Raw genomic sequence first — 13,774 nt, forward strand, 5'->3', positions numbered from 1 at the left:
CTGCTTGACGGTACTCCTTGGGAGATTCCCAGGAATATACTGTCTCAAGCCGGAGGGCTGATTTATCACCCACGGCCAGAACTATGGAAACTGTGGGTCTGGTCCCTGAGGGGCACCAGCTCATAGATTCTAGTCTCACAACTGAGGTTGTAGAGACCATGTTGAATGCTAGAGCACCATCCACAAGGAAATTGTATGCACTCAAGTGGCGGCTTTTTGTCTTGTGGTGTGAGGAACGTCAGCTAGACCCAGTGAACTGCGCAATAGCTACAGTCCTGGAGTTCTTACAAGAACGTTTGTCAGCAGGGTTGGCTCCTTCTACAATCAGGGTTACGTGGCCGCTGTTTCGGCCAGCCACGCCCCAGTAGATGGAGCCTATGTGGGGCAACATCCTCTAACTTTGAGGTTCATGCGTGGTGTTAGACAGCTGAGGCCCATCTGCAGGCCGCGCATACCTTCCTGGGACCTTTCTGTGGTCTTGGAAGGTCTGTCAGAGGCCCCATTTGAGCCCTTAGAGTCAGCCTCTGAGAAGCTTCTGACTCTAAAGGTAGCTCTTCTACTGGCCCTGACACCTCTCAAGTGAGTGGAAGGTCTACAAGCTCTCTTTGTTGACCCTTCCTACCTTGACTTTGCCCCTGGATTAGCCAAGGCCTTCCTGTATCCTAGGCCAGATTATATTCCTAAAGTGCCTACATCGGCTGCCCACCCTGTGGTGATGCAGGCCTTCTGCCCTCCTCCGTTCCTCACACCGGAACAAGAGAGGATGCACCTGCTGTGTCCAGTAAGGGCTCTCTGTACTTATGTCCACCGCTCCGGCCAGTAGCGTAAGTCGGAGCAGCTGCTGGTCTGCTTTGGCAGCGACAGTAAAGGTGATGCTGTGTCAAAGCAGCGCATCTCTAATTGGAGAGTGGAAGCAATCTCTATGGCTTACGAGGCGTGCAGTCTCGCCATGCCTCTGGGCATAAGAGCTCATCAGTACCCTTGGTGTGACGGAATGGGTATTCCCGTTCCCATACTGTTATGCTAAATGCAATGTCGAAGTTCCCTTTGAAAGGGAACCTCAGGGTTACACATGTAACCCTGTTCCCTGAGAAGGGAACGAGACGTTGTATAGCTCTGTCATACCAAGGCAGGCCTGTGAATTGCGTCTTCGCTTCAGATAATAGAGGCTGGCGGCGTGGTTCACAGGTGAATATATATATATCAAGCGACACGCTTAATTGCCACGTCACCTGATCATGGCAGGCCTATAAGTAGAGGCATGATTTTACACAAGGTTCAGATACCGGTCATGCACGCAAGGTGCTTCTCATACTGTTATGCTAAATGCAACGTCTCGTTCCTTTCTCAGGGAACAGGGTACATGCGTAACCCCAACGTTTTTGTGCTCGCTGACATTTTCTGCTCATGTTTTCTTTTTCTGAATGCTTATGCTGGTTTTCCCTTCACGCTTGTTTCCAGATTCTCCACTTGCTTTTCCAAATGTTGTAGTTTGGGTTTCATGTAAATCAGGGCGGGCTTTAGCGTCACTATTGGTATACTACAGCTCCTCCTCTAGCCAATCAATTGAAGAGGGGAGTTGACTTCACTCCACTGTGACTCATGGCTGTTGTGTTCATGGACACACATAGACGCCGCATTGACCGCTGGATCGTAGGTCAACGTCGCCACCATATTGATCCGAGCAACAGTAATAAGTCTCAGCTTATATTATAGTTTATATTATAAACGAAACTGCCGCTAATCGAGATTTTCATCTATACTGCCATTTTTCTGCAAACCGACTTTTATGACAAGCTCCTCGTTACGGCTGAGCGACTGATATATTGTGAATCTTACTGTAGTTAGTTGTCTAGTTAACTTTACACATTAAAGAGTTCCTGTGTAAATGCTCCTACACACACTTTATGAATAAATTAATTCGTATCCAGTGTGATAAATGAGGCCCAGTGTTTTATATGAGTAAAACATTAAAGTGTGTATTTTATATGGTATGGATTAACATTGTTCCTGATGAACACTGTTCCTGATGAACACTCTGGATCATGTTTACTCCAACATTAAGCATGCCTATAGAGCCATACCTTCCCCCCACCTCGGCCAATCAGACCGTCTCTCCCTCCTGCTCTCCCCTGCCCACACCCCCCTCAGACGCAGTGTCAAGACCACTATAAAGACTGTTACCACCTGGCCTGACGATGCATTGTCCAAACTACAGGACTGCTTCGAACAGACAGACTGGGATTTATTTGAACATCAAGAGCTAGAAACATTAACAGGAACGGTACTGGACTATATCAAGTTCTGTATCGGAACTGTGACTATGGACAAATACATTTGGGTTTTCCAAAACCAGAAACCTTGGATGACCAAACAGGTCCGCACACTCCTCAAAGCCTGAAGGCAGACAAATGCTGCCTTCAGGTCTGGTAATAGAGCACTGTATAGAGCCGCTTGTGCCAACCTGAAAGGTGGTATTAAGGAAGCTAAGGCGGTCCATAAGTGGAGCATAGAGTCCCACCTGTCCAGCAAAAATAAACGGGAGGTGTGGCAGGGCATACAAGATATCACAAACTACAGAGGCTGTGATGCGACAACAGGAGCGATGCTGGCAGAAGAGCTAAATTGCTTCTTTGCTCGCTTTGAAACATCACAACAACAGCACTCATCTGCTCCAGCCTCACCTCCACCCTCATCTGGCTCCCGCACCAGTCCAGCCCTGCCTCCATCCCCTCCTGGTTCCTGCACCACTCTACTTACTGTGAGGGAACACGATGTTAGACGGATGTTTCTGGCAGTGAACCCTAGGAAGGCTGCTGGCCCAGACGGAGTACCTGGTAAGGTGCTCAGATCGTGTGCCCACCAGCTTGCCCACATCTTTACCAGAATCTTCAATCTCTCCCTGGCCCAAGCAGTCATCCCATCCTGCCTAAAATCAGCCACAATCATTCCAGTGCCAAAGAAGTCGCCCACCACTAGCCTAAATGATTATCGTCCTGTGGCACTCACTCCAGTTATCATGAAGTGCTTTGAGAGATTGGTTCTTCAGCAGATCAAGGACTACCTCCCCCCAGACTTCGATCCTTATCAATTTGCATATCGCGCAAACAGATCCACAGAGGATGCTATCGCCGTAGCTGTCCACTCCGTGTTGAGACATCTAGAGCAGCAACAGAGCTACGTACGGATGCTTTTTGTGGGTTACAGTCTGGCTTTTAATACAATCATTCCGGACATTCTCATCACCAAATTGGTCACTCTTGGCCTCCCCCACCTCACATGTGCCTGGATAAAGGATTTTCTCACCAACCGGTCTCAGGAGCACAGGTTCTCCACAGGGCTGGGTGCTGAGCCCCCTCCTGTACTGTCTCTACACATACGACTGTAGTCCAGGCCACAACAATAATCTTATCATCAAGTTTGCTGACGACACCACAGTGGTCGGACTCATCTCAAAGGGAGATGAGGTAGCCTACAGAGAGGAAGTCCTGAACTTGGCAGCCTGGTGTTCAAAGAACAATCTGGCTCTAAACACTAAGAAAACCAAGGAGCTCATTGTAGACTTCAGGAAGCACAACACTGAGCTAGCCCTCCTTCTTATCAATGGTGAGTGTGTGGAGAGGGTCCACACCTTCCGGTTTCTTGGCGTCCTTATCTCTGCTGACATCTTCTGGACAGACAACATCACAGCGGTTATTAAGAAGGCTCAAACGCGGCTACACTTCCTGAGGGTTCTCAGGAAGTACAATCTGGACCCCAATCTGCTGCTGATCTTCTACCGCTCGTCCGTCGAGAGCCTGCTGACATACTGTATTACGGTGTGGTACGGTAGCTGCACCATGGCAGAAGGGAGAGGCTTCAGAGAGTAATAAGAGCAGCACAGAAGATCATTGGCTGCCCTCTCCCCTCCCTGATGGATATTTACACCTCCCGTTGCCTCAGCAGAGGAAAAACCATCATTAAGGACAGCTCTCACCCTGGCTCTGATCTGTTCAATCTGTTGCCCTCAGGGAGACGTTACAAGTGCATCAAAACAAGGACTAATAGATTTAAGAATAGTTTTTTCCCAAAAGCTATTACCGTTCTAAACACATACATGTACTGATTTCACAGTATATGTATATGGTGTCTCAAAACTGTGCATTTCATAGTACCTCCCCCCCTGCCCCAATATCTTGTTTGTTTATTTATCTTGTTTATCCTTCTAGTTTATTTTATGTACATGTTGGCACGGAACAAAAAGGAGTAGCTCTTAATTTTATTGTACATGTGTATAGTGACAATAAAAGGCATTCATTCATTCATTCATTCATTCATTCATTCATGTCGAGCTTTGTTTTTCTGTGTGTGTTTGTGTGTGTGTGTGTGAGAGTGAAAGTTATTAGATTAAGATCCAAAGAACAATGAACTCCAACAGTTTTAGCGTCTCTGTGAAACTCAGCTTTGTGTTAATGCTGAAATATCTACATCATTTCTCACATCAGAACAAAGTACATTTAATTCTACAGCGTGTAGATCAGTGTACATTACACACACATTTACTTTATTAACATGCCAGTACTAGTTTATTGTTTATACACAGACTGTTCATTTTATATTTTTATCCTGTCATTAGAACCTTGTGTTCAGGTAAACACTTTATTTCCCACCTGATGGAAACTCCTCATTTCACAATAAGATAAATAAATCTAACGCTTCATCATTTCTCATCCAGGCTGTGTGTGTGTAATCTGACAGAGGAAAGCTGTAGAGTTCTGTCCTCAGTTCTCAGATCAAACTCCTCCAGACTGAGAGAACTGGACCTGAGTGACAATAACCTGCAGGATTCAGGAGTGAAGCTGCTCTCTGCTGGACTGGAGAATCCACACTGTACACTGGAGATACTGAGGTACAAACACACACACAGAGACACACAGACACACACAGACACATACACACATGGCATTACAGTTGTTTTGTTCTCTTTCTCTGTCATGTCCTCCCAGCTATGCTATGTGGGGATTGGAGGAGAGTGCCAGTTAAGGGGAAAGAGTAAACATATATATAGGGGCAAGGTTTAGAGACTGAATGAGCATGTTCACCTGACCAGAAACGTTGTTACGTCCTTTTTGGAGGCAGTGCTTGCGAGTGTGTTAATCGAGGAGTGTGTTTTTCCGGGGAACATGGAGAGGATGTGGTGCAGGCTGGTTAGCCTACGCTAACAAGCTGTTTTCCTCCTCCAGCAAACGCCTCGGCCCTTTTTAAATTTTAAACCTTGGTTAAACAGGATTTGTTTAACAATACCCGAATAAATTGTTTACTTATTGAAGGTTTAAACAAGAAAACAGTCGTCACAGCATTTGAAACCTTTTTTGTGATCTCCAACATGCCTTAGCCGCCAAGCTAACGGTAACGAATTTTCCTCAGCCTGTTAACCCTGCCCACATTACATCACTAATTCAGTTCACTTTCCTGATGGGCATTTTGCCGTTAGTGCAAATACTTTAATCTAGTGAATTTTGTGTTTATGATGATGTCGATGGTCACATGACAACGCCAACATGGCGGATGTAGCATGTCCGGGATTGTATTCATACTACTCACACATACTGATTAGTACGTACACACTTGGGCACATTCGATTGAGTGTTGCATGACCAAGTTACAGCTTGCAGTGAGTTTTTGTTGATAAAAATTGAAGAGTTATTTGTGAAAAGTTTGGACACTTCCCAGGTTCCTAAATTGGGAGCGGGAGTGGATGTAGGACTGAGGGCGGCCGTTCTTGTAAGCATCGCTGTTGGTCTCATGGAGGTCAGTAGTGGATAGCTGGCATTCAGTGCCAAACAATCAAATGAAAAGGTTTTCTGTGGTTTTCTCAACAGGGTTCGAATCCCACTCAGTGCAACTCTGAAAAAATTGTTTCACGCAACTTTATGCATTATAAGCACAAAGACATACATGTACCACAGTTCTGAAATAATAACAATGCATTAGTATTATAATTTGCTTTAAAATGGTTTCCGTGTTTGATGGCCAGTGTATTGTTATTAAATGATTAATTGCATGTAGAGTTGAAATATTTATTCATCAAATGTGCAACATAGAACAAACCTCTCTGACCACTATGTCAACATTTATCCATTAAAAATATCACTTTTGCAGCAGTTTTACATTATTTTTACTTTTTACATTTACAATATGAAAATTTTTGATTATTTGCATTTTAAACACTTTAAACAGGCAATGAAAACCAAAATCAATAATAGTGAAGAAACACACACACACACATTATATATATATATATATATATATATATATATATATATATATATATATATATATATATATATATATATATATATATATACACACACACGTGTGTGAGACAAATAAAATTTGAATACGGATACTGTAAGTCTGTCCATATTTACATATTAATACAAACTTAAACTTACGCTGTAAAATAAAGTGAAAATATATCTACATTAGTTAAATATTCAGCAGAACTGCAAGATATTTACAGTGGAACACTTCTATTCATTTTCTTTTTCTCTGCCACCCATCTCAGTCTTTTCAGCTCATAAAAAGCAGACTTACTGTTTGGGCCCTGCTTCAGTTCACTTTTACAAAATATACACAACTGACCAATGTGTGGGGATTCTGGCCTTTTGCGTATCTGCTCTCTTTTCCCCTCCACTCGTTTCTTTGTGGTCTCAAGTTCTCTCTGAAAGAACTCTCCTTACATAAAGTCTTGAAATGATATTCTGGGGTTTGTTAGTCCTTTACCACTGTAAGCTTTAAAAACCTTTGTGGAACAGTAGAAGAACCTGATATGGCCTTGTTGATTAAAAAAAAGTATTTGAATCTTTTGGGGACTTTTGTTTGTCTCTTTGGTCTCTTTTGTGATGCACCACCGCCATCTTGTCTTTCAATTCGGTGTAGCAAGTTTTTGAACTCTGGTTGTGCAGTGAAAGGTTTTCCTGAAACAGCTGTCTCTGGCTGCTTTTGATGATCAACTGGAATTTCCATTTTCTCCTCTGTTTATTTTATTTAACTTTAAATGGGAGACTTTTTAACACATACTTTCATAAAAAATGGTTTCAAGTTTCAATTATAATAAAGCATATTAAACAAACCAAGACCATAACACTCCCACCACCATGCTTGACTATAGGCAAGACGTACTTTTCTTTGTAGTCCTCACCTGGTTGCCACCACACACACTTGACACCATATGAACCGAATAAGTTTATTTGGTTATATCCAGTAATCCATGTCCTTAGTCTGCTTGTCTTCAGCAAACTGTTTGTGGGCTTTCTTGTGCATCATTTTTAGAAGAGGCATCCTTCTGGGACGACAGCCATGCAGACCAATTTGATGCAGTGTGCGGGGTATGGTCTGAGCACTGACAGGCTGACCCCCCACCCCTTCATCCTCTGCAGCAATCCTGGCAGTACTCATACATCTATTTTCCAAAGACAACCTCTGGATATGACGCTGAGCATATGCACTCAACTTCTTTGGTCGACCATGGGGAGACCTGTTCTGAGTGGAACCTGTCCTGTTAAACTGCTGTATGGTCTTGGCCACCATGCTGCAGCTCAGTGTCAGGGTCTTGGCAATCTTCTTATAGCCTAGGCCATCTTTATGTAGAGCAACAATTCTTTTTTTCAGATCCTCAGAGAGTCCTTTGCCATGTTGAACTTCCAGTGACCAGTATGAGGGAGTGTGAGAGCGATGACACCAAATTTAACACAGCTGCTCCCCATTCACACCTGAGACCTTGTAACACTAACAAGTCACATGACACCAGGGAGGGAAAATGGCTAATTGGGCCCAATTTGGATATTTTCACTTAGGGGTATACTCACTTTTGTTGTCAGCGGTTTAGACATTAATGGCTGTGTGTTGAGTTATTTTGAGGGGACAGCAAATTTACACTGTTATACAAACTGTACACTCACTACTTTACATTGTCGCAAAGTGTCATTTCTTCAGTGTTATCACATGATAAGTTATAATCAAATATTTACAAAAATGTGAGGGTTGTACTCACTTTTGTGAGATTCTGTATATATATTACAAAGTGATTTTGTCCCAGAGTTGTTACTGCACCAGTACATTACCTGAAACCATTAAATATTGCTTTACCTGATTTATCAGGGTTATTGCTAATAAATAACTTTTCTAACTAATCTACGTCAATCTACATGGACAGCAACTAACTGTTATAACCTTATACCATATTACACAGTTGCCCAGGTCATGCACTTTTTAGACAATCCCTTACTGACTACATTACTATAAAGCGCTGATAATAAACATCTGGCTTCCGGGGACTTTAACGGGAGAACATTTTAAAATATATTCAGTTGTACTTGGTTCTCTGAACACTCCGGAGTAAACAAATATACATTTTGTCCGTTTTGTGTTTATTTATTGAGAAATAGAAGAGAGAAGTTTGAATGTGCAGCGGATGTCCAATATAAACCCAACTTTACCTCGGTTTTGCAGTTTATATACTAAAACATTACAGAAATATAAAGTTATTTTAGCTGCTCAATTATTTTTTAATTGCGATATTGCTAATACAAATCTCACCTCATTAGTTAAATAGTGCACTACATAGGGTGTAGACCTTCATTATTTCATCCCTAATGTAGTGCACTTAAGCTAGAAATTACACATCGATTTGGGATTCGGCCACACAGCTTCCATTTAACTTACCTCGGGTTTAAAAACAGAACGTTTTAATTCCTCAAACACAGACAAAATAACCAGCTTTTATTTTTAAACTGGATCAAATCTAACTGTAAAACTCTGTCAGAAATAATTTAATTTGGAGATGATTAGTTTGGTGTAATAAGTCAACTGCTCAGGAGATACCTGCTGCAGTTTTTTCTTCTTCTGTGATTTCTGCTGGTCGGAGACACAGCTGTTAGGCGTATTACCGCCACCCCGTGGACTGTAGGATATAGTTCCAGGTTGGAGGAAGTCTATCCTAACAACCTTGCACCAATAATTTCCACTCTTGGTTTTATTAGATCCTATTTATTATTCCAGTGGAGTTTATGACTTCTTCATGAATGCCAGAAGTGAATCGTTCAATGTGTCTTACCCAGATATACTGATTGAAACCTCACCACAACCTCAATCTGAATCTTTAAATGTTAAAAGATTTTTTTTTCAAAAACAGCACCATTTTTATTTTACATTTTAATTTACTGCAAAGCACTTTGCTAAAATTTGCTATGTAAACTATTTTTAGGTGTTAAAACTGGTTACTGTTTGGTTCATATTAAATGCCATATTTTTATACCTTGGAGCTCTGTGTTACCATGGTAATTTTTAAGCAATTCAATGGTCTAGATCAGGCTGCACCATAAAATAAAATAAAGGGTTGGCGAGACCAGGATTGCATTTGCTTTGTTTTTATTTTCACCTTTTTTTTTAAAATAGGGGGTTTCAAATAAGTGGTTTCACATCAGAAGCTGAACAGGCCAAAATAATAAACAAAAATACCCTCTAACTGTACACAAAGAAAACTAACTAATCTACAAGAAAAGAAAACAAAAATTCACTGTCTTCCCTCACTCCCTAGCTAACCCAAAACCAGGAGAAAAAAAAATAAACATAAATGGCACCGACTTCCTACTAACCATTATAACAGTGCACTATTTACACAGGTCCTTAGATTTACGTCCACAATTGTATTTCTGTTTGTACTATGTGCCATTCATGTGTCTATGTCGGGGGTGGGATGGGTGTCTTTTGTCTCCTGCTCTTTTAAGCCCAGTCCACTGCAATGCGTCATGTTCCGGCTTGCCATTGGATGATCACATCTCGTACATACCTGCTCCGACCTTGTGCTTTGGGATTAGTTGGCTGTACATTTCTGGACGTGTACTTAGGCCTCGTCAGTCTCCATCCCCATTGCTTTATACGATAAAATTTATGAAGAAAATAAAACACAAGGTAAACATATGTAATCAATAAAACTTTATGGAGAATTTGGGGGCTGGTGGTCGAATAGTCGGTAGGAGATGGAGGTTGAGGATAAAGGGATTGGTCAGGAGAGAAGTCAGGGCTGCTGGGAGAATATGGGTAAGGGCTGAGGGCGTCAGGAGAAGGGTTAGAGCCAGGATCAGAGTACGGCATGTCATCATCATCGTCATAAGGGTCAGAAGAGTCTTCAGAGACAAACGTCAAAGATGACTCTGTCTGAGTAGAAGCATCCACAGACACAGAAGCTGGAGACATCCTATACCTCAAAGGTGGAGGAAATCCAGAAGCACCAGGCTCAGCTTGTAGAGCATCAATCAGAAGTGACAGATCCACAGTAAGATGTGCAAGCTGGTAGCGAGTATTCAGGTCAAGGCCTGTGTCATTAAAGGAAGGAGGGAAAAAAAGTCATTGCTCAGCTAAAAGAGGGAAAGACCACAAAAAGAACAGAGTCACACTCTTTCCTTATAGGAAAAACCCAGTAAGAACAGAATCCACTCTCCTACTACATAGAAAAACCCCACAAGAAAGTATGAAAAGTAAGGGAAAAAGTGTTTGGTTGTGTAACACAGCTGTAAACTTTTGGGTTAGGGAAGACGTACAAAAATAAATGGAAACTCGCGGGAAGTGTGCGCAGGGTCATAAGAGGCTGGGATTTGTGAGGTATGGCCTGGAAAAAAATCATTAACAAACGTAATACACATATACACCCAAATTAGAAAGAAAATGGTGGATAAGAAACGGGAGTAAATCCAATAGAGATTATTGTAGAAAAGCATAAAGCCAACGAGAAAGATATCAGACATTATTGTAAAAAATGGAATGAAAAGACAAGTGGGGTGTTGAGGTGGCCCGAGATAGGGACTTTTGATGAACAGCTGTGTTAAAAAATGAGAGAAAGGCTTGCAGTCTGGGATGAGCAGAAAAAAGGAATGAAGGCTTGAACAAAGTTGTCAAAGAAAGAGGAGATAGTGGAATGGTTTGAAGAAGAAGGAAAAGTGAGAAGGGAAGAAGAAAGAGTGTAGAAGGTACATACAAAAGCAGCAGCAAAAAGGAAAAAAGAGGAGCAGGAGAAGGAACTGGCAAGGAAAATAAAGGAAGCAATTGACAAGGAATGAATAATAAAGGAGAAAGAAAAAGAATGTGAGATAAAGGAAAACATGCCACCATGCAAGAAACAATGGGAGCCGGAGCCGCGACCTACATATAACCTGCGGTATGTTCCACAAGCAAAACCCAGAATGCGCACTCCAACAGCAGGAACATACATGGTGCAAACTCTAGGAGAAAGGGAACAAGTGTGGAAACCATTCAAAATGGAGGTTAGAGGAGTATTCTCAGGCATCCAGAAGCCACTGAAAGAAGGACAAAAGGAACAAGAAGATGCAGAAGAAAAAGGAGGGTATGTCGAAGAAGACAATCGAATAGTAGAACGAAATGAGCCACTCAAACTTATGCAGGAAGTGGGTCAAGGGACGAGGACGTGCAGGAGTATTGGAGGGAATTCCAGCAGTACCAATTTATGAGCAAAACAATGGTAAAGGCAAAGACTGAAGACCGACGCACAACCCAGGTCATACAGAAGGGTCCCCTGGGGGTGAAACCTAAGATAGAGCCTTGAACTTGACCCTGACATGAGAGAAGAAGTAGGTGGGCCAGAGGTTGAGGACAGACGAGAACAACACAACTACGAGGAACATCCAGCAGTAACAGGAGTAGAGGAGTGTGAGGAATGGTGGAATGGACGCCACGGCTAAAACACATGCGGCCCGACTGCCGAGAAGCTGACACCCCTCTACACTGCACCATAAAGTATGACAAAGGAGGAGAAGACCAAGAGTTCGCCCAAATGTGGGAAGAAATGGGACAAGGACAAATGATGGACATCAAGACAATGGACATAGTGAGTGGCCCGCAAGGAGTGGCTGCCATGATTAAACTCCCAGACAGAATCATGAACTGGTATCAAGAGGAGAATGCGGCTCCCCACGGAGTGTTAGTCCCTACCAGTGCCAGTGCAACACCCCCATCTTTCTGGTTAAGAAACCCGATTCAGATAAATGGAGGCTGGTACATGATTTAAGGGCCATAAATCAAGTAGTCGTGCCTGAGATGCCTGTGGTACCTGACCCACATACCCTTCTGTCTACCATACCAGAAGGGACCAAATGGTATACGGTGATAGACCTATGCTAGACCTTAATCAGCGTACCTCTCCATCCAGATTCCCAGCACTTATTCACATTCATTTATGAAGGGCAACAATACACATACACTAGGCTCCCACAAGGATACTGTGAGAGCCCTCAATATTTAACCAGGTACTAGCTCAAGATCTCTCAGCCCTGGAATGCCAAAGCACAGTTGTTATGATCCGGTCTAGGTCAGGCCGCAACATACAATAAAATAAAAAAAGGGTTGGCGAGACCAAGATTGTGTTTGCTTTGTTTTATTCTCCAAACGTAACACCTTTTATATATACAGTGGTTTCACTCTTCAGAAGCCGGCCAAGCCAAAATAATAAACAAAAATACCCTCCAACTTTACCAAAAGAAAACTAACTAAACTACAAGAAAATGAAACAAAAATACACCATCTTCCATCACTCCCTAGCTAACCTAAAACCAGGAGAAAAGAAGAATCAACACAACTGGCGCCGACTTCCTACAAATCACTCTTGTCTTTTAATTTATTTATTAATTTTCATATGATTCATTTACATGTGATTCATATTCATGTGATTCATTTACATGTGATTCACTTATGTATGATACATTTTCATGTGGTTCCCTGGGATAGGCTCCAGGTTTCCACGTGACCCTGAAAAGGGGTAAGTGGTAGAAGATGGATGGATGGATGGACATTTTCATGTGATACATTTTCATGTGATTCATTTATGTATGATTCATTTACATGTGATTCATTTTCATGTGATTCATTTACTGAATTGCTTCTCTTTAAATCGACATTTAGACTGTGATATTACAAAGGTCTTTCCAGATTATTACTTGCCACACTGTATGAGATAACCCCAGTAAAATTGCCTGAATTCTATAATATAATATGTTCACCATGTTAGGTTTAAATCCTCTAAAAACAGATTCGCAATTGAATAACATTACTCTGTTTGTCATGATTCCCCCTTGAAGCAGTGTGCTCTAAGCGCGAATGCGTGAGCACCTGCTTTTCCATTGTTGATTGTAATGACATCTGGACACGTGTGTTTTGTTTATGTTTCTGGCTCCTCCCTGTTCTGTCATTGGCTGGGATTTCACGTGGGTCTGAATTGCTCTCAGCTGCTAGCGGTTTAGACGCTGATCATGTCCGCATATATACCGCGCGCCTCCCAGCACACAACGCGGAAGATTAATACTTTAGGGTTAGTTTAGTTCGTATCGTAGTCATAGTCTCGGTCCATGTTTAGAGTTAGTTTAGCTCGTATCATAGTCATAGTCATAGTCATAGTCACGGTCCATGTTTAGAGTTAGTTCGCGCTGGATTATCTGCTTCCAGTCCCTCGTCATAGTTCGTTTCTTGTTTTGTTTATCGACCCTGTTTTCCGTGACCACGACCTAGATTCCTGCCTTGCCCCGTGTATGCCTGTTTGCCAATCACCTGACCTCTTGCATGTTTATGGATTACATTTTGGATCACGTTTTGGATTTGTCTGCCTGTCTCTCTTTCAAATAAACAACTGTTCATCCTGCACTTGCATCCGTCCTATCTCTGCTCCGTCACGAGTCGTGACAGAATCTTCCGCCTCAACATGGATGCAGCACGAAGACGAGAGAGA

This window comes from Ictalurus punctatus, unplaced genomic scaffold (assembly GCF_001660625.3).
Source record: "Ictalurus punctatus breed USDA103 unplaced genomic scaffold, Coco_2.0 Super-Scaffold_100060, whole genome shotgun sequence".
NCBI classification, from domain to species: Eukaryota; Metazoa; Chordata; class Actinopteri; order Siluriformes; family Ictaluridae; genus Ictalurus; species Ictalurus punctatus.